This window comes from Macaca nemestrina, chromosome X (genome assembly GCF_043159975.1).
Source record: "Macaca nemestrina isolate mMacNem1 chromosome X, mMacNem.hap1, whole genome shotgun sequence".
NCBI classification, from domain to species: domain Eukaryota; kingdom Metazoa; phylum Chordata; class Mammalia; order Primates; family Cercopithecidae; genus Macaca; species Macaca nemestrina.
In genome coordinates, this window is record NC_092145.1 from 80,194,642 (window position 1) to 80,222,367 (window position 27,726).

At 40.3% G+C, this 27,726-nt stretch overlaps 2 pseudogenes; one reads left to right on the top strand and one right to left on the bottom strand.

The window, feature by feature from the left end:
* Positions 1-279: 279 nt before the first annotated feature.
* Positions 280-2,869, bottom strand: LOC105496964 (52 kDa repressor of the inhibitor of the protein kinase pseudogene; annotated as a pseudogene).
* Positions 2,870-15,099: 12,230 nt separating this feature from the next.
* On the top strand, positions 15,100-15,869 carry LOC105496942 (small ribosomal subunit protein eS6-like; annotated as a pseudogene).
* Positions 15,870-27,726: the final 11,857 nt, after the last annotated feature.

Consider the following 27,726-nt stretch of genomic DNA (forward strand, 5'->3'; position numbering starts at 1 on the left):
AATAAATGCTATGTCTAAAATGACTTAACTAAAACAATTCCAGAGTGCTGTCAACAGAGATCACACAGAAGGAAGCGTGGCACTTTCAATGTTCTCTTCTGGAAGAACAGGTAGGTCTTCAAAGTATGAGAGTTCAAACAGGGACATTTAAACAGGTAGATTATCAATGGCTAAGGTATTCAATGGAGCCCTATAGGCAAAGATATTTAGTGATTAAGTGACCTACATACACTGTATGACTTTTCTTCCAAATATCAAATATAAGAAAGCCTATTTTTAAAAGTCTCTTAGGTGTTTTCCATGGTTTCAGAATTATCTGTGGGAAACCCTGACTTACTTGTGTAGAGTTTAATATATGTGTCCACCATTAAATCCAGGTCGTGTTTTATATCAAAATTTATGTTAAGCAAAGCCAAGTTACTCAACCTTTGGTCTGTCAAAATGATCCTCAAATATGCTTTAAGAAGCTTTCATCCATTTTCATACTGCTCATTCTCAACCTTCATCACAGGAAGAATACACAGGACCTTCAGCAACGCATACACATTAGGAAAAAACTTCATGTCAGGAAGGTGGAGGGCTTCATGGATGGTGGATGGAAGCTCTGTATCTTTCCCCCTGTGTTTCCATTTGATTCTCCAACAATGAAGCTCAGCTGACAGTGTGTCGGAATTGGGTAAGTCGCTTCTGTACACATCAGCATAGTGTTCCTCCGATGTGTTGAATTTCAGTTGTCCCATGACTGAGGATACCAGAGATAAACATTTAAGAGCTTTGAGGTGCTGTTCTGAGAATATATCTTTAAGTTCCTGAATAATGTGCTCCACTGTTGGGACACTTAGGGTTTCTTTACAGTAACTCTCAGAGGTTAACTGAGATTCCTGGTGAGCTCTGCGGAATTTCCCAGGGAGTTTCATTTGAATATCAAGTTTGGTTGCCAAATTTGTGGCTTCCTCAAACCAAAATTCATTATAAACTTCAACATTTTCCATCACTTCGTTGAGTGAATGCAGTACTGCAGTCAAGCTACCGCCTGTAAAGAAGACATCAGAGGTTTGCCCCTGGAGATTTTTCCCAAAGGCTCTTATAAAAGGATATTTTTAAGAACAACAATAGTAACAATGAAATTAAAATCTGTTACTGCGCTGCAGAGTACAAATGCTCGGCCAGCTATACAGTTATTCCATCTAATATTTCTCACTGAGAATGGCAGATTTCCTTCAGTTCTTTACCCCTTTCTTTACTGTTCTGAAAAAGAAATTACATTGTGAAGTTCTAAAAGCAGTTGTGGTGATCGATGGAAAAAAGAACAAACTTCCTCAATTGTTCCTAATGCAACAGATACTCCCATAACAGGTACTGATTTTGCCAACCACATATTTAAGGCACAGGAAGAGCAGAGTGTGTAGATAGCGTGGGGATCTTTCTCTAAACGTCTAGAGGCAACAACTTTCATTTTGGAAGAAAATCCGCGGGGCGAGGTGGCTCACGCCTGTAATCCCAGCACTTCGGGAGACTGAGGCAGGCGGATCACGAGGTCAGGAGATCGAGACCATCCTGGCTAACATGGCAAAACCCCATCTCTACTAAAAATACAAAAAATTAGCTGGGCGCGGTGGCGGGCGCCTATAGTCCCAGCTACTCGGGAGGCTCAGGCAGGAGAATGGCGCGAACCCGGAAGGCGGAGCTTGCAGTGAGCCAAGATTGCGCCACTGCACTCCAGCCTGGGCGACAGAGAGAGACTCCGTCTCAAAAAATAAAAATAAAAATAAAAAATAAAATAAAAAGAAAAAAAAAGAAAAAGAAAAAAGAAGAAGAAAATCTGCTAGACACAATGTAAGCCTGGCCACGACAATACCCCATATTGAATCCCCACTTCTCAGTTATCATAGTGTGAAACTTCACAGCCAAAATTTCTGTATCGGTTTCATAAGGCAAGAAGCCTATAAATTCCTCTCTTAGGTTATGAGATTCATCAACAAACCTCACCAACACAGGTAGGTGCTCTTCCCCTGCTATGTCCACTACATCATCACCGATAATGGAAAAGAAGTGTGAGTCTCTCACTTCCCTGTGAGTTTCTTCTCGAATACAGCTCTCACAGATCTCTAGCATCTGCCTCTGCTGTTTTTTTGAACAAAACAACGTGTTAACTGCTGTTGTCTCAAACAGCTTTCTCAGAACCTCTTCACCAGAATTTATTCGGCACTCCAGCAATGCCTGAAAGTTATTTGGAGTAAAGAGACCTTCTGGGATTATGTCAGCCTCATGTCCATCCAGAGGTATGTTTTGCTTTCCCATCAGAATCAATATTTCAAATAGAGATTTTAGGTATTCTTTGTTTTCTTTCTCTTCAAGGGTTAGAGGTAAAATGTCCTCATTCTTGCCCTTCACCCTCTTCTTCACTGGGGTTCTGAGCATTGCTATTGTTGGTTTCTTTATGTTTTTGTTCCTGCTCAGAAGTTTCATCAATTTTTTTTCTGTTTCAGTGTCCTGATTTTGTCTTCACTCAGTTCTTTTATTCTTTTCTGTGTCTACTATGTGGGTTGTTCAAATGACTGGTAAGGTCAAATATTGTTAGTATTGCATTATCTCGAAGAAGTGTCCTATAAGGACTAGTTCGGCAGATCATGGAGGTCTCAAAATCTTTGGCACGTAATCGATAATGTTTATTTAGCTGATCAGGTGTTTTATCTTCTAAGTCTGCTCTCCTACAATTCTCCACCCACTTCTGGCATCTGTCCGGGGCCCACGGGAACCTGAAGAAGGCCAGGTTGTACTGCGTGCTCTTCCGCGTGCACTTGTGGGCAGCGCAGAAGTTTGCCTCAGGGCAGTCCGCCTGCCCATCGGGGCTGTGGAGGGGACTGAATCAATAATTAATAACCTTCCCAAACAGATGGCACTAGGGGTCACTGGTGAATTACACCAAACATTTAAGGAAGAAATTATATAAACTCTCTACAGTCTCTTCCAGGAGGTAGAAGCAGAGGGAACACTTCCTAATTTATTCTATGAGACCACCATTACCGAAGAACCAAAACCATATGAAGATATTACAAGAAAAGAAAACCGGCTGGGTGCGGTGGCTCAAGCCTGTAATCCCAGCACTTTGGGAGGCCTAGGCGGGCGGATCACCTGGAGGTCAAGAGGTCGAGACCAGCCTGGCCAACATGGCAAAACCCCATTACTAAAAAAATACAAAAAACTAGCCGGGCGAGGTGGCGGGCGCCTGTAGTCCCAGCTGCTCGGGAGGCGGAGGCAGGAGAATGGCGTGAACCTGGAAGGCAGAGCTTGCAGTGAGCCGAGATCCGGCCACTGCACTCCTGCCTGGGCAACACAGCGAGACTCTGTCTCAAAAAAAAAAATACAAGATTTAGCCAGGCGTGGTGGCAGGCGCCTGTAATCCCAGCTACTCAGGAGGCTGAGGTAGCAGAATCGCTTGAACCTGGGAGGCAGAGGTTGCAGTGAGCCGAGATCGTGCCATTGCACTCTAGCCTGGGGGACAAGAGCTAGACTTTCTCCCAAAAAAAAAAGAAAAAAGAAAGAAAAGAAAACTATAGGCCAACATCTCATGAATGTAGATGCAAAAAATCCCCATCAAAATATTAGTAAATATCCATAATGAATAAAAATTATGCACCTTGACCATGTGTGATTTATCCCATGTATGCAAGGCTAGTTCAACATTTGAAAATCAATTGACGTAATCCATCACGTCTATAGGCTAAAAAGAAAAAATTGTATGATCATATCCATAGATGCAGAAAAATCATTTGAGAAAATTCAACACTCATTCTGTATGATGCTATAGTAGTGTATACATTTGTCAAAGCCCATAGAATGTACAAAATCAAGAATGAAAATTTGAACTATGGACTGTGAGTGATAATGGTGTGTAAAGGTTGGTTCATCAATTTGAAATACATATACCACTTCTGGTGTGGAACGTTGATAGTGAGGGAGGCTATGCATGTGTGTGAGAAGGAGTATGTGGGATCTCCCTGTACTTTTCATTCAGTTTTGCTGTGAACCTAAAACTGTTCTAAAAAGTAAAGTCTATTGTTTTTGAAAAATGGAAGAAGCCATTCTGGGTCACACCCTAAATAACTGGTAGACCTGGAACTCAACTCCAGATTTATTTGACCACAACTGTCTTGTCCTTATCCACTGTGCCACAAGATCCACTTTGAATTTCACCCTGTTTAATATTTCTTTGCTGAACACAATTGGCTAGATGGAAAATGAACTTGACTCACCATTTAGAAAAGCAAGGAACCTAGTTTTTGTGTAGAAATTATAATAATATATTTCTACTAAAGGGTACATTTCAGAAAGATGTACCTTTTTTTTTTGTACTCCGTCTCAAAAAAAAAAAAAAAAAAAAAAAAAAAGCCAAAGAGAGTCTTCCAGACTGAAATAAAAGGAAAACAGAAAGTAATTCAAGGATAGCCAAAGAAATAAAGAACAATGGTAAAGGTAGATACACAAGTGTTATTGACTGAATTGTGTCCACCAAAATTTATGTATTAAAGTCCTGGCTTCCAGTACTTCAGGATGTGACTATATTTGGAGAAAGAGTATTTAAGAAGTAATTAAGTTAAAATAAGGTCATTGGAGTTGGACTTAATCCCATATGACTAGTATCCTTATAGGAAGCAGAGATTAGAATACAGATACCAACAGAAGAAAAACTATGCAAAGACACAGGGAGAAGATGGCCATCTACAAGCCAAGGAGAGAGGCTGCTAAAGGAACTAACCTGGTCGACACCTAGATCCAGGACTTCTATTCTCTATAACCATTGGAAAATAAATTTTTATTGTTTAAGCCACTCAGTCAGTGATACTTTGTTATGACAGCCCTAGCTACCTAATATAATAGGTAAGTATAAAAAGCCAGTAGTAGTGCTTATTTGGTTTGTAACCATTTTATTCCGTAGAATTTAAAGGACAAAGATATAAATTAATAATTTTAAAGTTATGCTAATGGGTACACAATGTATAAAGGTGTAATTTGTGACAATAACAACATAAAAGAGAGACAGAGCTGTAAGGGGTCAGAGTTTTCTAGTACTATTGAAGCTAAGTATTAATTCAAAGTTGAGTGTTACAAAGTTAAGACAGCAATTGTAATCCCCAGGATAATCACCAAGGAAAAAACTGAAAATACACAGAAAAAGAAACAAAGAGGGATTCAAATGGTACACTAACAAAAAAAATCAATTAATCACAAAAGGAAGCACTAATGGAGGAAGTGAGAAACAAAAAAGATAATGTATTAGTATGCTAGGGCATATAAATATATATGTATATATAAAATACTATATATATAAAATACTATATATATAAAAGACACATATTAGTATGCTAGGGCTGCCATAACAAAATATAACATAAAGGGTGGTTTAAACAACAGAATTGTGTTTCCTCACACTTACAGAGTCTAGAAGTTCAAGATCAAGGCGTTAGCAGGTTTAGTTTCTCCTAAGTCCTTTCTTCTTGTCTTGCAGATGGCTTCCTTCCCGTTGCATCCTCGCATGGTCTTTTCTCTATGCATGCACATCCTGGTGTCTCTCAGTGTGTCTTAGTCTAATAAGGACATCAGTCAGATTCGATCAGAGCCCACCCTAATAGCCTCATTTTTACTTACTTACCCCAAAGGCCCTATTGCAAATACAGTTATAATCTGAGGTACTGGGGGTTAGGCTTTCAACATATAAATGTTGAGGAACCACAATTCAGCCCGTAATAAGACATACAGTAAACATGGCCAGGCATGGTGGCTCACGCATGTAATGTCAGCACTTTGGGAGGTCAAAGTTGGAGAACTGCTTGAGGCCAGTAGCTTGAGACCAGCCTGGGCAACATAGTGAGACCCCATCTCTATGAAGCAAATTCAGTTAAAAAGCATTAACCAGGAATGGTGATGCACACCTGTACTCCCAGCCAGGGTGACAGAGCGAGAGCCCATATCTTTAAAAATGTAATTTGTGACATCAATAATATAAAATAGGGGAGTGACGCTGTAAAGGAGTAAAGTTTTTGTTGTTAAGTTGTTGTCAGCTTGAAATAGAATGTTATAACTTTAAAACATTTTATGTAGTTGCAATGGTAATCACAAAGAAAATACTTATAGAATATATACAAAAGGAAATGAGAAGGAAATCAAGCAGGTCACTATAAGAAAAAAAAACAGTGAAACATGAAGGAAGGCAGTAAGAGAAGAAAGGAGGGCAAAGGGACAAAACATACAGAAAACAACAAAATGGCAATAAGAAGTACTTCTCTATCAGTAATTACTTTAAATGTAAGTGGATTAAACTCCCCAAAATACATACGTTGGCTGAATGGATAAAAAATCAGGATCCACCTGTTTGCTATCTATAGGAGACTCACCTTAGATCTAAGGACATGCATAGACTTAAAGTGAAAGGATGGAAAAAGATACTACATAAAAATGGTAACCAAACAGAGCAGGATGACTGTACTAATATCAGACAAAATAAGCTTTAAGTCAAAAACTGTTATAAGGACATTATATAGTAATAAAAGAGACAATTCATCAAAAAAATTATAAATATTCATGCAACAAACATCAGAGCTCCTAAATATATAAACTTTGACAGAATTAAACAAGAAAAGAGACAGCAAAAAATATGAAAAATAGACAGCAAAATAGTAATAGTAATAGGAGACTTTGATACCTTACTTTTAATAATGAACAGATAGAGCAACTAGACAAAAAGTCATTAAGAAAATAAAGGACCCAAACAAAACTGTAGACCTGTTGGACCTAACAGACATATAGAACAGTCCACCCAAAAAGAACAGAATATGAACATGGGACCTTCTCTAGGAAAGACTTCACGTTAGACCACAAAACAAATCTTAACGAATTCAAAAAGATTGAAATTATGCAAAATATATCTTCCAATCACAATGAAATAAAACCAGAAATGAATAGAAGAATGAAAACTGGAAAATCCACAAATATGTGGAATTTGAATAACACATTCTTTTAAAAAAGGCTTAAAATATATTTTAATAAATAATAACACATTCATGTACAGTCAATGGGCCAGAAAGGATGTCATGAGGGAAATTAGAAAATACCTTGAGACAAATGAACATGAGAATATTACACATCAAAACTTATGGGATGCAGCAAAAGCTAAGTGTCAAGTTTATATGTGTAAACACATACATTATAAAAAGAAACATTTCAAATCAACAACCTTACTTTATACTTCAGGGAACCAGGAAAACAATAACAATCTAAATACAAAGCTAGCAGAAGGAAGGGAATAATAAAGATTAATCAGAGATAAAGGGAATAGAGAATAGAATGCATCAATGAAACTAAGAGTTGTTTTAACAAGAGCAACAAAATTGACAAATCCTTAGGCCAGTCATGGTGGCACACACCTGTAATCCCAGCACTTTGGGAGGCCAAGGTGGGAGGATTGCTTGAGGTCAGGAGTTTGCGACCAGCCTGGACAACATAGCAAGACTCTGTCTGTACCAAAAAAAAAAAAAAAAAAGAAAGAAAGAAAAAACTTTTAGCTATATTAACTAAGAAAAAAGAGAAGATTCAAATAACTAAAATCAGAAATGAAAAAAATGGAACATTACAACTGATGCCAAAGAAATTTAAATGACAGTTAAAAATATACTATGAGCAGTTGTATACCAACAAATTGAACAAACTAGAAATAGATAAATTCATAGAAACACACAATCTACCAAGACTGAATCATGAATAGAAAATATTAACATATCAATAACTAGTAAGAAGACTGAATCAGAAATCATAAAACCTCCCAATAAACACAAGCCCAGTAAGAAGGAGGCAGAACGGCTGGGCACAGTGGCTCATGCCTGTAATTCCAGCACTTTGGGAGGCCAAGGCAAGTGGATCACTTGAGGTCAGGAGTTCAAGACCAGCCTGGCCAACATGGTGAAACCCCGTCTCTACTAAAAATACAAAAATTTGCTGGATATGGTCACACGTACCTGTAGTCCCAGCTACTCAGGAGTCTGAGGCAAGAGAAAAGCTTGAACCTGGGAGTTGGAGGTTGCTATGAGCTGAGACCGTGCCACTGCACTCCAGCCTGGGCAACAAGAGTGAAACTCCATCTCAAAAGAGAAGAAGAAGGAGGAGGAGGAGGCAGAGGAGGAGAAGGAGGAGGAGGAGGAAAAGAAGGAGGAGGAAGAGGAGGAGCAAGATGGTTAAACAGAAGCCTCCATTGATTGTCCTCCCCACAGAAACACCAAATTAAACAACTATCCACACAATAAAAGTCCCTTCACAAGAATCAGTCATCAGGTGAGTGATCACAGTACCTGGTTTTAGCTTCATATCACTGAAAGAGGCCCAGAAGAGGGTAAGAAAGGCAGTCGTCAGTTGTACACACTACATCTCTCTCATCTCCTGGCAGTGACAGTATGGTGTGGAAAGAGAATATGTGTACTTGGGAAAGGGAGAGTGCAGTGATTGTGGGACTTACATTAGAACTCAGTGCTGTCCTCTCACAGTAGAAAGCAACACTGGGCACAACTCAGCTGGCACCCATAGAGGGAGCATTTATACCAGCCCTAGCCAGAGGGGAATCACCCATCCCAGTGGTTGGAACCAGAATTCTGGCAAGCCCCACCACAATGGGATAAACTGCTCTAGCATCCTAAATAAACTTGAATGACAGTCTAGGCCACAACACCAGGCAGGGCAGCTTACAGCTCCAGGAGAGACTCCTTCCCTCAGCTTAAAGAGAAGAGAGGAAAGAGTAAAGAGGGCTTTGTTTTGCAACTTAGATATGAGCTCAGCCACAGTAGGACAGGGCACTGGGCAGAGTCCTGAGGCCTCCATTCCAGGCCCTGGCTATCAGATGACATTTCTAGACACACCCTGGGCCAGAAGGGAATGGCTGCCTTGAAGGGAAAGACACAGTCCTGGCAAGATTAATCACCTGCTAACTGAAGAGCTCTTGGGCTCTGAATAATCAGTAGTGATATCCTGGTAATACTTACCATGGACTTTGGGGAAGACTCAGAAATATGCTGGCTTCAGGCATAACCCAGCACGTTCCAGGCTGTGGTGGTTACAGGGAGTGTATTAGTCCATTCTCACACTGCTATAAATAACTGAGTCTGGGTAGTTTATAAAGGAGAGGTTTAATTGGCTCATGATTCTGCAGGCTGTACAGGAAGCATGATGCTGGCCATCTGCTCAGCTTTTGGGGAGGCATCAGGAAACTTAAAAGCATGGCAGAAGTCAAAGGGGGAGCCAGCACTTCTCACATGGCAAAAGCAGGAGGAAGAGGGGAGGGGAGACGTGCTACACACTTTTAAACAACCAGATCTCATGAGAACTCTATCACAAGAACAGCACTGGGGGAGATGGTGCTACACCATTAGAAACCACTCCAATGTTCCAGTCACCTCCCACCAGGCCTCACCTCCAACATTGGGGATTACATTTCAACATGAGATTTGGGTGGGAACACAGATCCAAACCATGTCATTCTGCCCCTGGCCCCTCCAAAATGTCATGTCCTTCTCACATTTCAAAATACAATCATGCCTTCCTGACAGTCCCCCAAAGTCTTAACTCATTTCAGCATTGACTCAAAAGTCCATAGTCCAAAGTCTCATCTGAGACAAGGCAAGTCCCTTCTGCCTATGAGCCTGTAAAATGAAAAACAAGTTAGTTACTCCCAAGAAACAATGGGGCTACAGGCATTGGATAAATACTCCCATTCCAAAAGGCAAAAATCAACCAAAAAAATGGGGGCTATAAGCTCCATGCAAGTCCAAAACTTAGCAGGGCAGCCATTAAATCTTAAAGCTCCAAAATAATCTCCTTTGACTCCATGTCTTGCATCCAGGGTATAGTGGTGCAAGGGCTGGGCTCCCAAGACCTTGGGCAGCTCCACCCCTGAGGCTTTGCAGGGTATAGCCCACACAGCTGCTCTAATGAGCTGGCATTGAATATCTGCAGCTTTTCCAGGCACATGGTGCAAATTGTCAGTAGATCTACTATTCTGGGGTCTGGAAGATGATGGCCCTCTTCTCACAGCTCCACTATGCAGTGCCCTAGTGGGGACTCTGTGTGGAGGCTCCAACCCCACATTTCCCCTCTGCACTACCCTAGCAAAGGCTCTCCATGAGGGCTCTGCCTCTGCACCAGGCTTCTGCCTGGACACCCAGGCTTTTCCAAACATCTTCTGAAATCTAGGGGGAGCCTCCTAAGCCTCAACTCTTGTACTGTGCACACCTGAAGGCTTAACACCATGTGGAAACTGCCAAGGCTTATGGCTTACACCCTCTGGTGCAGCAGTCCAAGTTGTATCTGGGACCCTCTCAACCATGGCTGGAGCTGGAGCAGCTGGGATGGAAGGAGCAGTGTCCCAAGGCTGCACAGTACACAAGACCCCTGTGCCTAGCCCATGAAACTATTCTTCTCTCCTAGGTCTCTGGACCTGTGATGAGAAGTGCTACCACAAAGGACTCTGAAATTCCTTGGAAGCCTTTTTCCCATTGTCTTGGTTACCAGTATTTGCTTTCCTTTGAGTTATGCAAATTTCTGTAACCTGCTTGATTTCCTCCCCTGAAAATGGCTTTGTTTTTCCACCACATGGCCAGGCTGCTGATTTTCCAAACTTTTATGCTCTGCTTCCCTTTTAAATATAAGTTCCAGTTTTACATTATTTGTTTGCTCACACATTTGAACATAGGTAGTTAGAAGCAGCCAGGTCACATCTTGAATGCTTTGCTGCTTATAAATTTATTCTGCCAGATACCCTAAATCATCACTCTCAAGCTGAAAGTTCCACAGATCCCTAGAGCAGGGGCACAATGCCTCCAAGTTCTTTGCAAAGCATAACAAAAGTGACCATTGCTCCAGTTCTCAATAAGTTCCTCATCTCCATCTGAGTCCTCCTCAGCCTGGTCTTCATTGTCCATATCACTATCAGCATTTCGGTCACAACAATTTAACAAGTCTCTAGGAAGTTTCAAATTCTCCCTCATCCTCCTGTCTTCTTCTGAGCCCTCCACACTTCTAACCTCTGCCCATTACCAGCAGCAGTTCCAAAGCTGCTTCCACATTTTCAGGAATCTTTATAGAAATGTCCCACTCCTTGGTACCAATTTTTTGTATTAGTTAGTTCTTACACTGCTATAGAGAAATACCAGAGACTGGGTAATTTACAAAGAAAAAGAGGTTTAATTGGCTTATATTTCCACAGGTTGTACAGGAAGCACGATGCTGGTCATCTGCTTGGCTTCTGGGGAGGCCTCAGGAAACTTAAAATAATGGCAAAAGGTGAAGGGAGAACCAGCACTTCTCACATGGCTGGAGCAGGAGGAAGAGAGAGAGAGAGAGGGGAGGTGCTACACAATTTTAAATAACCAATTCTCGTGAGAACTCTATCAAGAACAGCACTAGGGGGATGGTGCTAAACCATTAGAACCTACTCCCATGTTCCAGTCACCTCCTACCAGGTCTCACCTCTAACATTGGGGATTACAACTCGACATGAAATTTGGGTGGGGACACAGATACAAGCTGTATCAGGGAGACACTCCTTCTGTTTGAGAAAAGAGGAAACAAGAGTAAAGAGGACTTTGGCTCTCTTGCAGCTTAGGTGCCAGCTCAGCCACACACCAAGAGCCTGTTTGGGGTCTCCGATTTTAGGCTGTGATTCTGGTATGGCATGTCTGGACCTGCCCTGGGCCTGAGGGGAGCCCACTGCCATGAAAGGAGTATCTCAGGCCTGGAGGCATTCACCATAAACTGACTGAAGAACTCTTAGGCCTTTGGTGAACTTAAGTGGAAGCCAGGGAGTACTCACCACAGGCCTAAGGTGGTGGTGGCCATGGTGAGAGAGTTCTCTGCTTGTGGAAAGGGGAGGAAAGAGTGGGAGGGACTTTGTCCTGTGGTTTGAGTGCCAACTCAGCTGCAGTAGAATAGAGAACCAGGTAGATTCCTAAAGTTTCTGACTCCAGGCCCTGGCTCCCAGACAGCATCTCTGGACCCAACAGTGGTAGCAATGCAGTGGTTATTGTGGGCCTTGGGCAAGACTCAGTACCATGCTGCCTTCAGGTCTGACCCAGCAGATTCAATGGTGGTGGTCACAGAGGTACTTGTATCACTCCTCCACTAGCTCCAACCAGCTCAGCACAAACAGAGAGATTCCATTTGTTTGGGAGAAAGTAAGGGAATAGAACAAAAGTCTCTGCCTGGTAATCCAGAGAATTCTTCAGAATCGTATCCAAGACCACTAAGGTGGTACCTTTATGAGGCTACAAGAACCACAGCATTACTGGGCTTACAGTGCTTCCTAATATAAATATGACTGCAGAGACCAAAAATATAGATTAAAACCCTCAAATCTCTTTGAACACCTGGAAAGTCTTCCCAAGAAAGACAGGTACAAACAAGCCCAGACTGTGAAGACTATGATAGATATTAACTCTTCACTGCCTACACACCAATGAACATCTAAAAGCATCAAGACCATCTAGGAAAACACGACCTCACCAAACAAACTAAATAAGGCACCAGGGACAGATAATTCAAACAGATAATTCAAAATAACTGTGTTGAGGAAAGTCAAAGAAATTCAAGATAACACAGATAAGGAATTCGAAATCCTATCAGGTAAATTTAACAAAGAGATTAAAATAATTTAAAAAGAGTCAAGCAGAAATTCTGGAGCTAAAAAATGCAACTGGCATGCTGAAGAATGCATCAGGGTCTTTTAATAGCAGAATTGATCAAGCAGAAGAAGGAATTAGTGAGCTTGAAGATGGGCTATTTGAAAATACACAGTCAGAGGAGACAAAAGAAAAAAGAATAAAAAGAATGAGGCATGCCTACAAGATCTAGAAAGTAGCCTTAAAAGGGCAAATTAGAAGTTATTGGCCTTAAAGAGGAGGTAAAGAGAGAGACAGGGGTAGAAAAATTATTCAAAGGGATAACAGAGAATTTCCCAAATCTATTGAAAGAGATCAGTATTCAAGTACAAGAAGGTTATAGAACACCAAGCAGATTTAACCCAGATAAGACTACCTCAAAATATTTAATAAACAAATTCCCAAAGGTCAGGAATAAAGAAAGGATCCTAAAAGCAGCAAGAGAAGATAAACAAATAACATACCATGGAGCTCCAATATATCTGGCAGCAGATTTTCCAGTGGAAGTCTTACAGGCCAGGAGAGAGTAGCATGACACATTTAAAGTGCTGAAGGATCAAAACATTTACCCTACAATAGTATATCTGGTGAAAATGTCCTTCAAACATGAAGGAGAAACGAAGACTTCTGAGATCAAAAAAAGGCTGAGGGATTTCATCAATATGAGATGTGCCCTATAAGAAATGCGAAAGAAAGTTCTTCAATCTAAAAGATAAGGCTGTTAATGAGCAATAAGCATTCATCTGAAGGTACAAAACTCACTGGTAATAGTAAGTACACAGAAAAACATAGAATGGTATCACCCTGTAATTGAGGTGTGTAAACAACTCATATCTTGAGTAGAAAGACTAAATGATGAACTGAAGAAAAATAATAACCACAGAAACTTTTCAAAGACATAAATAGTACAAGATATAGGCCAGGCATGTTGGCTCACGTCTGTAATCCCAGCACTTTGGGAGGCTGAGGTGGGCAGATCACAAGGTCAGGAGTTCAAGACCAGCCTGGCCAACATGGTGAAACCCCGTCTCTACCAAAAATATAAAAAGAAAATTAGCTGGGCATGGTGGCACGTGCCTGTAATCCCAGCTACTCAGGAGGCTGAGGCAGGGGAATTACTTGAACCAGGACCCAGGAGGTGGAGGTTGCAGTGAGCTGAGATTGCACCACTCTGCTCCAGCCTGGGCTACAGAGCAAGACGCCATCTCAAAAAAAAAAAAAAAATATATATATATATATATATACACACACACACACACACACACACACATGCACACACACACACAATAAACTTAAAAACAGGAGGACAAAATTAAAGTGTAGGGTTTTCATTAGTTTTTTCTTTTTTAGTGAGAATGGAAAATGACAAGGATGCCCACTTTCAGCACTGTTATTCAACATAGTAGTGGAAGTCCTGGCTAGGGCAATCAGAGAAGGCAAAGAAACAAAGGCATCCAAATTGGAAAGGAAGAGGTCAAATTATTCTTGTTCACACTATGCAATTAGTGTTATGCTGTCATCAGTTTAAAATAATGGGTTACAAGATATTATTGGCAAGCTTCATGGTAATCTCAAATCAAAAAACATACTATGGATACATTAAAAATAAAAAGCAAGAAATTAAATCAGACCACCTGAGAAAATCACCTTCACTAAAGGGAATACAGGAAGGAAGGAAAGAAGGAAGAGAGGACCACAAAACCACCGGAAAACAAAGAGCAAAAGTCCTTACTTATCAATAATAACATCAAATGTAAATGAACTAAACTCTCCAATTGAAATACATAGAGTGGCTGAATGGATGAAAAAATAAGATATGTTGCCTAAAACAAACATACTTCACCTATAAAGACACACATAGTCTGAAATGAAGGGATGGAAAAAGATATACCATAGTTCACATTAAAATATAAACCAAAAAAGAGCAGGAGTAGCTATTTTTATATCAGACACAATAGATTTCAAAACAAAAACTTTATGAAGAGACAGAGAACATCACTATAAGGGGTCACCTCAGCAAGAGAATATAACAATTTTAAATATATATACACCTATGCACCCAATACTGCAACACCCAGATATATACAGCTAAAGAGAGAGATAAGTCCAAATACAATAATAGTTGGAGATTTCAGCACCCCACTTTCAGCATTGGACAGATCTTCCAGACAGAAAATCAACAAGGAAATATTGGATTTAATCTGTACTATAGACCAAAGGGACCTAATAGATATTTACAGGACATTCCAGCCAATGGCTGCAGAATACACATTCTTCTCCTCACCACATGGATCATGCTCAAGGATAGACCTTATGTTAGGCCATGAAACAGTCTTAAAACATTTTAAAAATTGAAATTATAGCTATTTTCTGTGGCGCCTCAGAGGCGTTCAGCTGCTTCAAGATGAAGCTGAACATCTCTTTCCCAGCCACTTGCTGCCAGAAACTCATTGAAGTGGATGATGAATGCAAACTTCATACTTTTTGAGAAGTGCATGGCCACAGAAGTTGCTGCTGATGCTCTGGGTGAAGAATGAAAGGGTTATGTGGTCCAAATCAGTGGTGGGAACGACAAACAAGGTCTCCCCATGAAGCAGGGTGTCTTGACCTGTGGCTGTGTTGGCTTGCTTGCTACTGAGTGAGGGGCATTCCTGTTACAGACCAAGGATAACTGGAGAGAGAAAGAGAAAATCAGTTTGTGGTTGCATTGTGGATGCCAATCTGAGCGTTCTCATCTTGGTTACTGTAAAAAAAAAAAAAAAAAAAAGGGGGGGAGAGAAGGATATTTCTGGACTGACTGATACTATGGTGCCTCGTTGCCTGGGGCCCAAAAGAGCTAGCAGAATCTGCAAACTTCTCAACCTCTCTAAAGAAGATGATGTCTGCCAGTATGTTGTAAGAAAGCCCTTAAACAAAGAAGGTAAGAAACCTAGGACCAAAGCATCCAAGATTCAGCATCTTGTTAATTCATGTGTCCTGCAACACAAATGGTGATGTATTGCTCTGAAGAAGCAGGGTGCTAAGAAAAATAAGGAAGAGACTGAAGAATATGCTAAACTTTTGGCCAAGGGAATGAAGGAGGCTAAAGAGAAGTGCCAAGAACAAATTGCGAAGAGATGAAGACTTTCCTCTCTGCGAGCTTCTACTTCTAAGCCTGAATCCAGTCAGAAATAAAATTTTTTGAGTAACAAGTAAATAAGATCAGACTCAAAAAAATGAAATTATATCAAATAGCTTCTCTGACCACAATGAAATAAAATAGAAATCAATAGCAAGAGGAATTTTGAAAACTATGCAAACACATGGAAATTAAATTATATGCTCCTAAATGACCAGTGGATCAATGAAGAAATTAAGAAACAAATTGAAAAAAATTATTGAAATAAACCATAACGGAAACACAACATACCAAAACTTTATGGGACACGACAAAAACAATACTAAGAGGGAAGTTTATAGCTGTAAGTGCCTACATCAAAAAAAGAAAGCTTCAAACAAAAAATCTAATGGTACATTTTAAAGAACTACAAAAGCAAGAGCAAACCAAATCCATAGTTAGGAGAAGAAAAGAAATAATAAACATTAGAGCAGAAATAAATGAAATTGAATCAAAAAAATACAAAAGATCAACAAAACAAAAAGTTGGTTTTTTGAAAAGATAAATAAAATTGACAAACTTTTAGCCATACTAAGGAAAAAAGAGAGAGAAGACCAAAATAAATAAAATCGTGGATGAAGAAGAAGACATTACAATCAATAGTGCAGAAATTAGAAGGATCATTATGGGCTACTATGAGCAATTATATGCCAACAAATTGGAAAACCTAGAAGATATGGATAAATTCCTAGACACATACAATCTACCAAGATTGAATCAGAAAGAATTCCAAAACCTGAACAGACCAATAACAAGTAACAAAATCAAAACCATAATAAAAAGTCTGCCAGCAAAGCAAAGCCTGGAACTCAATGGTTTCACTGATGAATTTTACCAAACATTTAAAGAAGAACTAAACCAATCATGCTCAAACTACTCTGAAAAACAGAGGAGGAGGGAATACTCCCAAACCCATTCTATGAGGTCAGTATTACCCCGATATCAAAATCAGGCACCAAAACACACTATGAAAAAAACAAAAACAAAACAAAACAAAAAAACACCACAAAACCTACAGGCCAATATCCTGATGAGCATTGATGCAAAAACCATCAACAAAATACTAGGAAACCAAATTCAACAACACATTGAGCAGATAGTTCATCACCACCAAGTGGGATTTATCCCAGGGATGCAGGGGTGGTTCAATGTACACAAATCAATCTATGTGATACATCGTATCAACAGAATGAAGGACAAAAATCATATCATCATTTCAATTAATACTGAAAGAGCATTTGGTAAAATTCAGCATCCCTTCATAGTACAAACCTTCAAAAAATTGGGTAGTGAAGAAACATACCTCAACACAATAAAAGCCATATATAGCGGAACTGCAGGTAGTATACTGAATGGAGAAAAATGGAAAGTCTTTCCTCTGAGATCTGTAAAATGACAAGGATGTCCCCTTTCAGCACTGTTATTCAACATTGTACTGGAAGTCCTATCTAGGGCAATCAGAGAAGACAAAGAAATAAAGGCATCCAAATTGGAAAGGAAGAGGTCAAATTATCCTTGTTTACAGATATTATCATATTGGGAACAACCTAAATATGCCAGCAAAAAACCATTAGAACTGATAAACAAATTCAGTAAAGTTGCAGGATACGAAATCAACATACAAAGGTCAGTAGCATTTCTATATGCCAATGGCAAAGAATCTGAAAAAGAAATCAAGAAATAATCTCATTTACAATAGCTACAAATAAAATTAAATACCTAGGAATTAACTTAACCAAAGAAGTGAAAGATCTCTATAATGAAAACTATGAAACTCTGATGCAAGAAATTGAAGAGGACACAAAGAAATGGAAAGATATTCCATGTTCGTGTATTGGAAGAATCAATATTGTTAAAATGTCCATACTACCCAAAGCAATCTACAGTTTTAATGCAATCCCTATCAAAATGCCAATGACATTCTCCAACAGAAACAGAAAAAAAAAATACTAAAATTTATATGGAGCCACAAAAGATCCAAAAAAGCCACAGCTATCCTGAGCAAAAAGAGCAAAACTGGAAGAATCACATTACCTGACTTCAAATTGTACTACAGAGCTATAGTAACCAAAACAACATAGTATTGGCATAAAAATAGATGTATAGACCAATGGGACAGAATAGAGAACTCAGAAACAAATACATACATCTACAGTAAATTCATTTTCAACAGAGGTGCCAGAGGTGCCAACAGAGGCTCCAACATACATTGGGGAAAGGATAGTCTCTTCAATAAATGGTGCTGGACAAACTGGATATCTATATGCAGAAGAATGAAACTAGACACTTATCTCTTGCTGTGTACAAAAATCAAAACAAACCAGGCATGGTGGCTCACACCTGTAATCCTAGCACTTTGGGAGGCTGAGGTGGGTGGATCACGAAGTCAGGAGATCGAGACCATCCTGGCTAACACGGTGAAACCCCGTCTCTACTAAAAATACAAAAAATTACCTGGGCGTGGTGGCACGTGCCTGTAGTCCTAGCTACTCGGGAGGCTGAGGCAGGAGAACCGCTTGAACCCGGGAGGCGGAGGTTGCAGTGAGCCAAGATCGCACCAATGCACTCCAGCCTGGGCGACACAGCAAGACTCTGTCTCAAAAACAAAAAAACAAAAAGAAAACAAAACAAACAAACGAAAAAACCCCCACACACAAAAAAAACAATCAAATCCAGATGGATTAAAGACTTAAATCTAAGACCTCAAACTATGAAACTACTACAAGAAAACATTCAGGAAGCTCTCCAGGACATTGGTCTGGGCCAACATTTCTTGTGGAATATCCCACAAGCATAGACAACCAAAACAAAAATGGACAAATAGGGTAACATCAAGATAAAAAGCTTCTGCACAGCAAAGAAAACAATCAACAAAGTGAAGAATCAACACACAGAATGGAAGACAGTATTTGCAAACTGTACATCTGACAAGATATTAATAACCAAAATATATAAGGAGCTCAAACAACTCTATAGAAAATAAAATCTAATAATCTGATTTTAAATGGACAAAAGATCTGAATAGACATTTCTGAAAAGAAGAAATACAAATGGCAAACAGGTAGGTGAAAATGTGCTCAACATCATTGATCATCAGAGAAATGCAAATCAAAAGCACAATCAGCTACCATCTCACCCCAGTTAAGATGGCTTTTTTTTTTTTTTTTTTTTTTTTTGAGATGGAGTCTCGCTCTGTCGCCCAGTCTGGAGTGCAGTGGTGCGATCTCAGCTCAGTGCAACCTCCGCCTCCTGGGTTCAAGCAATTCTTCTGCCTCAGCCTCCCAAGTAGCTGGGACTACAGGTACACGCCACCACACCTGGCTAATTTCTTATGTATTTTATTAGAGATGGGGTTTCACTGTGTTGCCCAGGCTGGTCTCGAACTCCTGAGCTCAGGCAATCCACCCACTTTTATCCAAAGGACAGGCAATAATACATGCTGGTGATAATTTGGAGAAAAGGGATCACTTGTTCACTCTTGGTGGGAATGTAAATTAGTACAACCACTATGTAAAACAGTTTGGAGGTTCCACAAAAAAACTAAAAATGTAGCTACTATATGATCCAACAATCCCACTGCTGGGCATATTCCCAAAGGAAAGAAAATTAGTATATCTAAGAGATATATTTTCATTGCAGCACTACTTACAGTAGTGAAGATTTGATGCACCCTAAGTGCCCATCAACAGATGAATGGATAAAGAAAATGTGGTACATATACACAATGGAGCAATATTCAGCCATAAAAAAGAATGAGGTTCTGTCATTTGCAACAACATGGATGGAACTGGAGATCATTATGTTAAGTGAAATAAACCAGGCACAGGAAGACAAACTTACATGTTCTCACTTATTTGTGGGAGTTAAAATTAAAACAATTGAACTGATGGAGATAGAGAGTAGAATGATGGCTACCACAGGCTGGGAAGGGTAGTGGGAGTTTGGTGAGAGAAGTGGGGATGGTTAATGGGTACAAAAAAATAGAAAGAATGAATAAGATCTGTTATTTGATAGCACAATAGAATGACTATAGTCAACAATAATTTAATTGTACATTTTAAAATAACTAAAAGAGTGTAATTGGTTTGTAGCATAAAGGGTAAATGGTTGAGATAAGAGATACCCCATTTACTCTGATGTGACTAGTACACATTTTATGCTTGTATCAAAATATCCCATATACCCTATATACACCTACTATGTACCCACCAAAAATAAAAATAAAAAATAAAAAGAATTAAAAATGCATTTCAGGACATCCCCTCCAAACACCTGTGGGTGGACAAATTATAGTTCACAGTTGCTCCTATATCCCTCATCACAATTGACCTTCCCCCCAACCGTGGGAGGCAATTGCTCTTATGCCAGGTTACAGGTGGGGAAATTGAGGCATCTGCTCTTCCCATGCCCACTCTATCCCCCAATGAAAGCACTATTGGGAGTGGCACTATAACCCCAAGATGGAGGCATGGAGGGCAGCAGAAGCTGAGCCACAGTCCTTGCGCACTCCCTGGCCTGCCCCTTGGAGAGCATGCGGAAGAGGAAGTAGAAGTCTCAGATCTGCTTCTCTCTGAGAATATGGATCATTGTCTTCTGGATTCCTCTCCCCCTTAACATGGAGGAAAAACTCCAAAATGAACTTGCTTGTGCTCCACTCCCTCAGTCCTTCTCTCACGATTCAATAAAATTATCATTACTGAGGGCTGATTTCCAGGACTTTGATTGATGCCTATAGGCTACCAAAGGAAGGATTCTTTGAGCTGTTAATGGAGGGGAAAACAGGAGGTCATTTTAAAAAATAATTGTTATTACATATCTTCTCCCTGGTAGCATGCATTCCCCAAGTCTCTGATCCTCCCATATCTGGTTTATTGCTAGGGCTTATATGAATTGCCCAATTTCCCATGGCAACTCAGATGACCTCAGAAGACTAGCTCAACTCCCCAAGACATTTGTATGATTTTCTAGTTGGGGACCTATCTCCACAAAGAAGACCACTATCTATACCCACCTATGGGGGCTTCCTGCTCACTAACAAGAACGTGTAGAATAGAGTTTATGCTCCCTAGGCTTATATATTTTCTCTGTCAATTATTTGTTCATTAGTTTAGATAGTTCGCTGTTATTCTTCCAGTTTCAGTTTCTTCATTTGTACAATTTGGTTAAAAATAATTACTCTTTAGGCCGGGTGCAGTGGCTCACGCCTGTAATCCCAGCACTTTGGGAGGCCAAGGCGGGCGGATCACGAGGTCAGGAGATCGAGACCATCCCGGCTAACACAGTGAAACCCTGTCTCTACTAAAAAAAAAAAAAATACCAAAAAAAAAAAAAAAAAAAAATTAGCCGGGCGTGGTGGCAGACGCCTGTAGTCCCAGCTACACTGGAAGCTGAGGCAGGAGAATGGCGTGAACCCAGGAGGTGGAGCTTGCAGCGAGCCGAGATCATGCCACTGCACTCCAACCTGGGCAACAGAGCGAGACTCCATCTCAAAAAATAAAAAATAAAATAAAAATACAAAAATTAGCTGGGCGTGGTGGCAGGCACCTGTAATCTTAGCTACTTGGGAAGTAGAGACAGGAGAATGGCTTGAACCTGGGAGGCAGAGGTTGCAGTGAGCTGAGATCATGCCATTGCACTCCAGCCTGGGCAACAGAGCAAGACTCCATCTCAAAAAAAAAATAATAATAATAATAATAATTACTCTTTAAGGATGATATGAGACCAGATAAATGAGTGAGTAAATGTAAAGTGTCTGGCCCAAAGTAGATGTACAATAAGTATCCCCGTAAGGGAGCCCCAGCCTTTCTACTGTACAGATCTGAGGCCCTTTTTCAGGCTTAGATTAACTCCCAGTGTTCCTTTGCTGTGGGCACCAGTGCCTCAGCCACTTTCTTTCTTTGTATCTCATGTTAGATGCCACTGTCTTAGGCTCTTGTGGACCTCTGTAATTTTCTTTCATGGACATATTAGTTAAAGTACAAGTTTTACCCACACTCTATTCTAAGTAAAATGTCCTTGCCCAAAGCCGATGCCGCCTACATAGCCACATTTTCTACCATATGATTCTGCCTGTCCTCCTTCCCCCTGCCACAGCCAAATTTTTGTGGTAGGGTAGGGAGAAAGACTTGTTCTAAGGATGTAAGCTGGCCTGTATGGGCTGGCTTGAAAAAATTAGCTGGCCCAATCAGATCAATCAGATTCTCTCTTTCTTAAATGTAAAATATGAAACAGAAAATGACAACAACAACAAAAACAAACAGTGAATTATTACAGCTAAAAGGTCATGAGGTACAGTTGAGGCTGAAGAAGTCATGATAGGCCATGTACAGAGAGATTTATTAGTAATCATGAGTAATTAAAGGCAGTCAAGTAATAGTGGAATGGAAAGAAGCATGCATTAAAAACGTAGCCAAGTCACTATAATGAAGACCTTAAACTCCTATTATAAGTCTCTAGGGCCACCTTAAAGCCCAAAATATCCCTTACTCCAATCTTGGTGTGGTCTATACCTGTTATTTTTTAATGAATGAATGAATGAATGAATTATTCGAGCCAGGTCTGCTCCGCGGCCCAGGCTGGAGTGCAGTGGCACAGTCATAACGTACTGCAGCCTGGAAATTCTGAGCTCAAGTGATCCTCTGGCCTCAGCTTCCCAAGTAGCTGGAACTACAGGTGTGTACCATCACACCTGGCTTCTGTTATAGCTTTTATTCTTAGATTTCTGCACCATTCCTTCCATCCTATTAGTCCACTCATAGTCTTAGAATAAACTTCACTTTATTTTAGTTAGCTTAAATGGGTTTCTTGCAAACAATTTAGCCTGAATAGACCCTCTGCTCTTTCTTGCATTTCTCATGGATTATATAGAACATTTTACCCTGGATAAAATGACCAAATTAAATATGGATTTCACTTATATGAAAACTTGCATCAAGTAATAATGGATATTAGTTGCAAGGACAATTATGATGTTTCTCTCAATATTCTGCCTGGAAACAGGGATAAAGGGAAGTGGAGAACTCTGATAGAATGCAGGATCGTTTGATGTAGGTTGAAGGGGCTACAGTGGCAATGAGAAATGAGCTCATCCAAATAATGTTGATGAGGGTGTGGGAGCGGGAGTGTGGTCTTGCAGAAATGATCAGGAAAGCTCAAGTCACTGCCTCTTCACTCTCCTAGCTACATCAATACAATATGCAGCTACCCTGCCTGGTTTGGCTGACCTCCAAATGAGTCAACGGGTTTTTAACTTGGTGCTTTTAGAATGCTCTGGTTGATCTCTAGAGCTTTCTACCTCACTTTTCTCTCATCTTATCATCTAGTCCCCATTACTTCTTCCCCTCTCATTTCCCTGCCTTGAACTGCCTATCTTGTCTGGTTGCTTACTCTTTAGCTCTGTTATATTTCTGCCCTCCCTACCTCAGAAGCAAACCTATGCACCATAAAGCATTTTGCCTATCATAGCAACTTGTGGGAGTTAAAATTAAAACAATTGAACGGATGGAGATAGAGAGTAGAATGATGGCTACCACAGGCTGGGAAGGGTAGTGGGAGTTTAGTGGGAGAAGTGGGGATGGTTAATGGGTACAAAAAAACATAGAAAGAATGAATAAGATCTAGAATTTGATAGCACAATATCAAATATATGGAGAACTGACCTAGTGTTCCTTGTTCTATCCTCTTTGAGCTCCCTGGGTGAGATTCTAAAGATAAGATAAGTGCGTTTCATTCCTCTACTGATTTGGTGTCTATTTTCACTCTGGAACTCCCCATCTTTCCACTTTCTCCACAAATTCTCTCAATTCACGCTAAATACATCTATAAATTATCTACTGCTGCAGAATGGAAATAAATGGAGCTACTTTGCTGGCACTGACTTGTGGCTTGGCTCTGACTCAACCTCTTGGGTGCAGGCAAGAGTAATAACTGAACAGTGGCATATCAGCCCGTGGAAGGAAATGGCCTGGAAATAGACTGAAGCAGACAGGATGTTGGTCTTTCTTGGACATTGTTCTGGATGAAATGACAAAAAACAATGGAAAGAAAATTGGCCCACGAATTTAGGCATAATGATCAACCTGAATAAGGTGTCTGTACTACTAGTCTTCAACTACAAATAACAGAGAACAATGTAACCTCAGGCAAAATAGGAAAATTTATTGTAAGTTGGGGTATGTCACAATACCTAAGATTAAGCAAGTTACTGGACCTCAGAAGTGGACTAGAACAGGCAACTTCAAAGTCTTCAGAAACTTGTACAACAGGCAATATCATTTATTCTTCTCTTTATGTTTCTCCTTGTTTCATCATCTGTGATGAGCAGCTTTCTCTGCTCCTTAGAAAGCATGAGAAAATAGTTTGCCCATACTGCCAAGGCAGTATTGTTTACTTTCTAACCTTCAGCTACAGGGAAAAAAAGTCCCTCCCTTCCTCCCTCTGTCACTCTTTTACTTCTTACACTCTCTCTCTCTCTCTCTCTCTCTCTCTCTCTCTCTCTCTCTCTCTGTTTCCCCTGAAATTTCAAATTCCTGGAAAGAGCTTCAAAATAGTCAGGTGCTCCTCCTTGGGCCAATCAAGTTAGCCCTAGTGTTGGGACAGCAGTTATAACCCACATTTACTTTAGGGATCCCACCCCTATAAGAATGGAAGTAGAAAATGAGGGATAGTTTAATGGGTCACCTGAAATACACAGCCACTCCAAAAGGGATTTACTCAGTGGCCAAGCAGAGGGCATGCATCTGAGAACAAACCCCAAAAGGCTCTGCTTCCTCAGTAACTGCTCTCAGTTTTCAGTTCCTTAAGAGTGAGGAAAACAAAGATTTAAACTCAGATGGGTGTTGTAGCTCGCACCCATAATCCCAGCAATTTGAGAGGCCGAGGCAGGCAGATCACTTGAGGCCAGGAGTTCAAGACCAGCCTGGCCAGCATGGCGAAGCCCCGTCTCTACTAAAAATACAAAAAAATTAGCCAGGCGTGGTGGCACATGCCTGTAATCCCAGCTACTTGGGAGGTTAAGACACGAGAATCATTTGAACCCAGGAGGTGGAGGTTGAAGTGAGCCAAGATCGCGCCACTGACCTCCAGCCTGGGCAACAGAGAGACTCTGTCTCAAAACAAAAACAAAAACAAAAACAAAAACAAAAATATTTAAATGCAAGAGGAAGTTAAAGTAGTGAAATAAAATGGCTAGCAGCCTGTTTAGTGGATTGAGTCAAACCTAACTATAACCAGGCCTGTAACATAGCAAACACTTAAAAAATGTTAGCTATTATTATGGCAATCTGAAGAGGCTACGTGCAGTTGGACTCTGAGCAAAAGGGATTAGATAATCTTTGCAGGTAGTTGCTACAGAGCATGAAGGAGCCTGAGAAAGGTTTCCACTGTGTAGGAGAATATATCTCCTTAAGATCCAAGACTTAGGTTGCTACACACAATGGTCTCTTCCTTGTACAGGGCTAGTCAACAATGACAAATTCTTGGGTTTGGGCTCTATTTTTTCTAGATTCTGTGCAAACTTTTGTTTTGTTATGACAACACAACAATTACCTCATCCTTGTTACAGTTGAACCCAACCAAGACAACTCTCTGCATATCCCACTCCCCGCTCCACCCAACTAATTCTATTTCAGTTGTTTCTGCTTCAAAATCATCCGGATTGAATGTCGAAAGTTCCTGGTGTTTTTTTATTATGTTTAGAAGACATATAGTCTCCTTTATAAAAATATGGAAAACACTCAAGTAACAATATTATAAGCACACACCATCCCTCCAGGTCGACGACCTTTTGCTAATCTCCATTCTCTGTTGATTTCTTTAGAATTCCAACTGGAAAGGCTCTTTCTGACCTTGTCCCCAAATGTACCCTTTGGGCCTGTGACTTCCCCTTGATGGTGGAGTCACATCATACATACATGTCAAAATAAGAATATAAATAATGGGAGTGAATCTGCCTACCATTTCACTAAGTAAGTCTATGTCCCAGAATGAGTGAAGGTTGGGAGACTTGAATCTGCTCTTCAATCAGGTGATTTCAGTTTCTGTGTGCTTCTTGTAATGTATTTCATCATCTTGAGTGTGTTACTAGGTGTTTAAGTATATTTACTTTTCATGCAATAGGGGCCATAACCAGAAGCCAGCTACTTAATCTGTTGCTTAATTGAAGAAACAGGGATCTGTTCCAACACTGACCTCACTGATAAGCATTATGTAGATCTTTAACATGGAGCCTTCATAAATGAGTTTCAAGGATAATTTTGACTACATGTCATTTTCCCTTAAATTTTGAATCCCCTTTAGAATCAGGCCTCACTATAAAATGAAATTTTACTGTACCAACTATAATCTGCTGGCTGAGAAAAAATGGCTTTTTTCCCCTACCAGCTTACTAAGAGTGTGTGTTTTAGACAAGCTACTGCAAAGTATATATAGCATAGAGAGAACAGAAAAAGGTTTGGTCATGGACACCAACCCTCTGAACACTTGGCCAGTCATGGACACCAACCCTCTGAACACTTGGCCAGTGGTTGTGAAATTTTCTAGTTGGTGCTTGGGGACTGGGGTCTGGAGATGGACGTTGTACCCTCCATATCCCACCTTACAACCTGTCTTAGTCCATTTGTGCTTCTATAACAGAGTACCTGAAACTGGGTAATTTATAAAGAACAGAAATTTATTTTCTTACAGTTCTGGAGGCTGGAAAGTCCAAGATCAAGACGCTGGCAGGTTCAATTGTCTCATGAGGGCCTTCTTGCTGCATCTACCAGAGGAAAGGAATAATATGTCCTCACATGGCAGAAAGCAGAAGGGCATACAAGTGAACACTTCTTGAAGCCTCTTTTATAAGGGACTTAATCCCATTCACAAAGGGAGGAGCTCCAATGACCTAATCTTCTCTTAAAGGCCTCACCTCTTAATACCATCACCTTGCCTTTAAGTTCCAACACCTGAATTTCAAAGAGGACACATTCAAACCATAGCACAACCTAAGATTCTATTCTGCCAGTAGAGCAAAGGTTTATGGAAAAATAATGAATCAGGTAGTATGTTTTCAAATTAGCATCCAGGAAAAAGGCAATTGTAAGGATATGTGTGATGAGGAATGGGGAATAAGATGCAGAAGTTCTGTTAAAAAGAGGACATTGGTTGGGAAGGAATGGGATCCTGAAAATTGGAGTAGGGGACTATGAGAAGATCCCAATGAAGCTGGAGACATCAGACTCCTAAATTCTACAGACTCTTCTTTGCCAGTCATTCTAGTCTTGTCTGAAAAGGTTAACCCTGCTTTGCCTGAAGAACCTGCAATGACCTTCCTTGAGGCACTGCTGAGTTTCATCAGGACTTACCCACAACCCCTCTTTGCTTCTAGACATAGAGTTAGACTCAAGTTCCAGGAGACCTTGAAAGGTGTGCTACACACCAAGACAACTGCATGATTTTTTTCAGTTTATATAGACAGAAATCTGGGGAATATCTGTGGAAGTGGATATTAAGGGTGTGGGATAATTTTGGAAGGAATACGAAGTTGAATCAGGCTAACTTTATTAATATAGGCCCACTAAGCAGGAATAGTGAATTGAATGTTTTAGCTCAAGGTGTTAGGGCTCTAACAGTTTGGTTGGTTGGATGAAACATGGATCAAAAGTGGCCTACACTAAATGAAGTTGAAATGATAGAACTGTCTTGGTATACTATAAAGGAAGGGATCTAAAGACTTAGGAAGATTAGAATGTTAGAGTCGACTTATTGTTTAAGATCCCTTCACCCAGATTGGGAGAACACACCTTTCAACATGATTGTGAGAAATAAATTTGTGAGGGGGAACCCCAGCATCTTTGAAGAGTTCTGTGGTTGCTTTTCTCTTTAGGTCAGAAATTA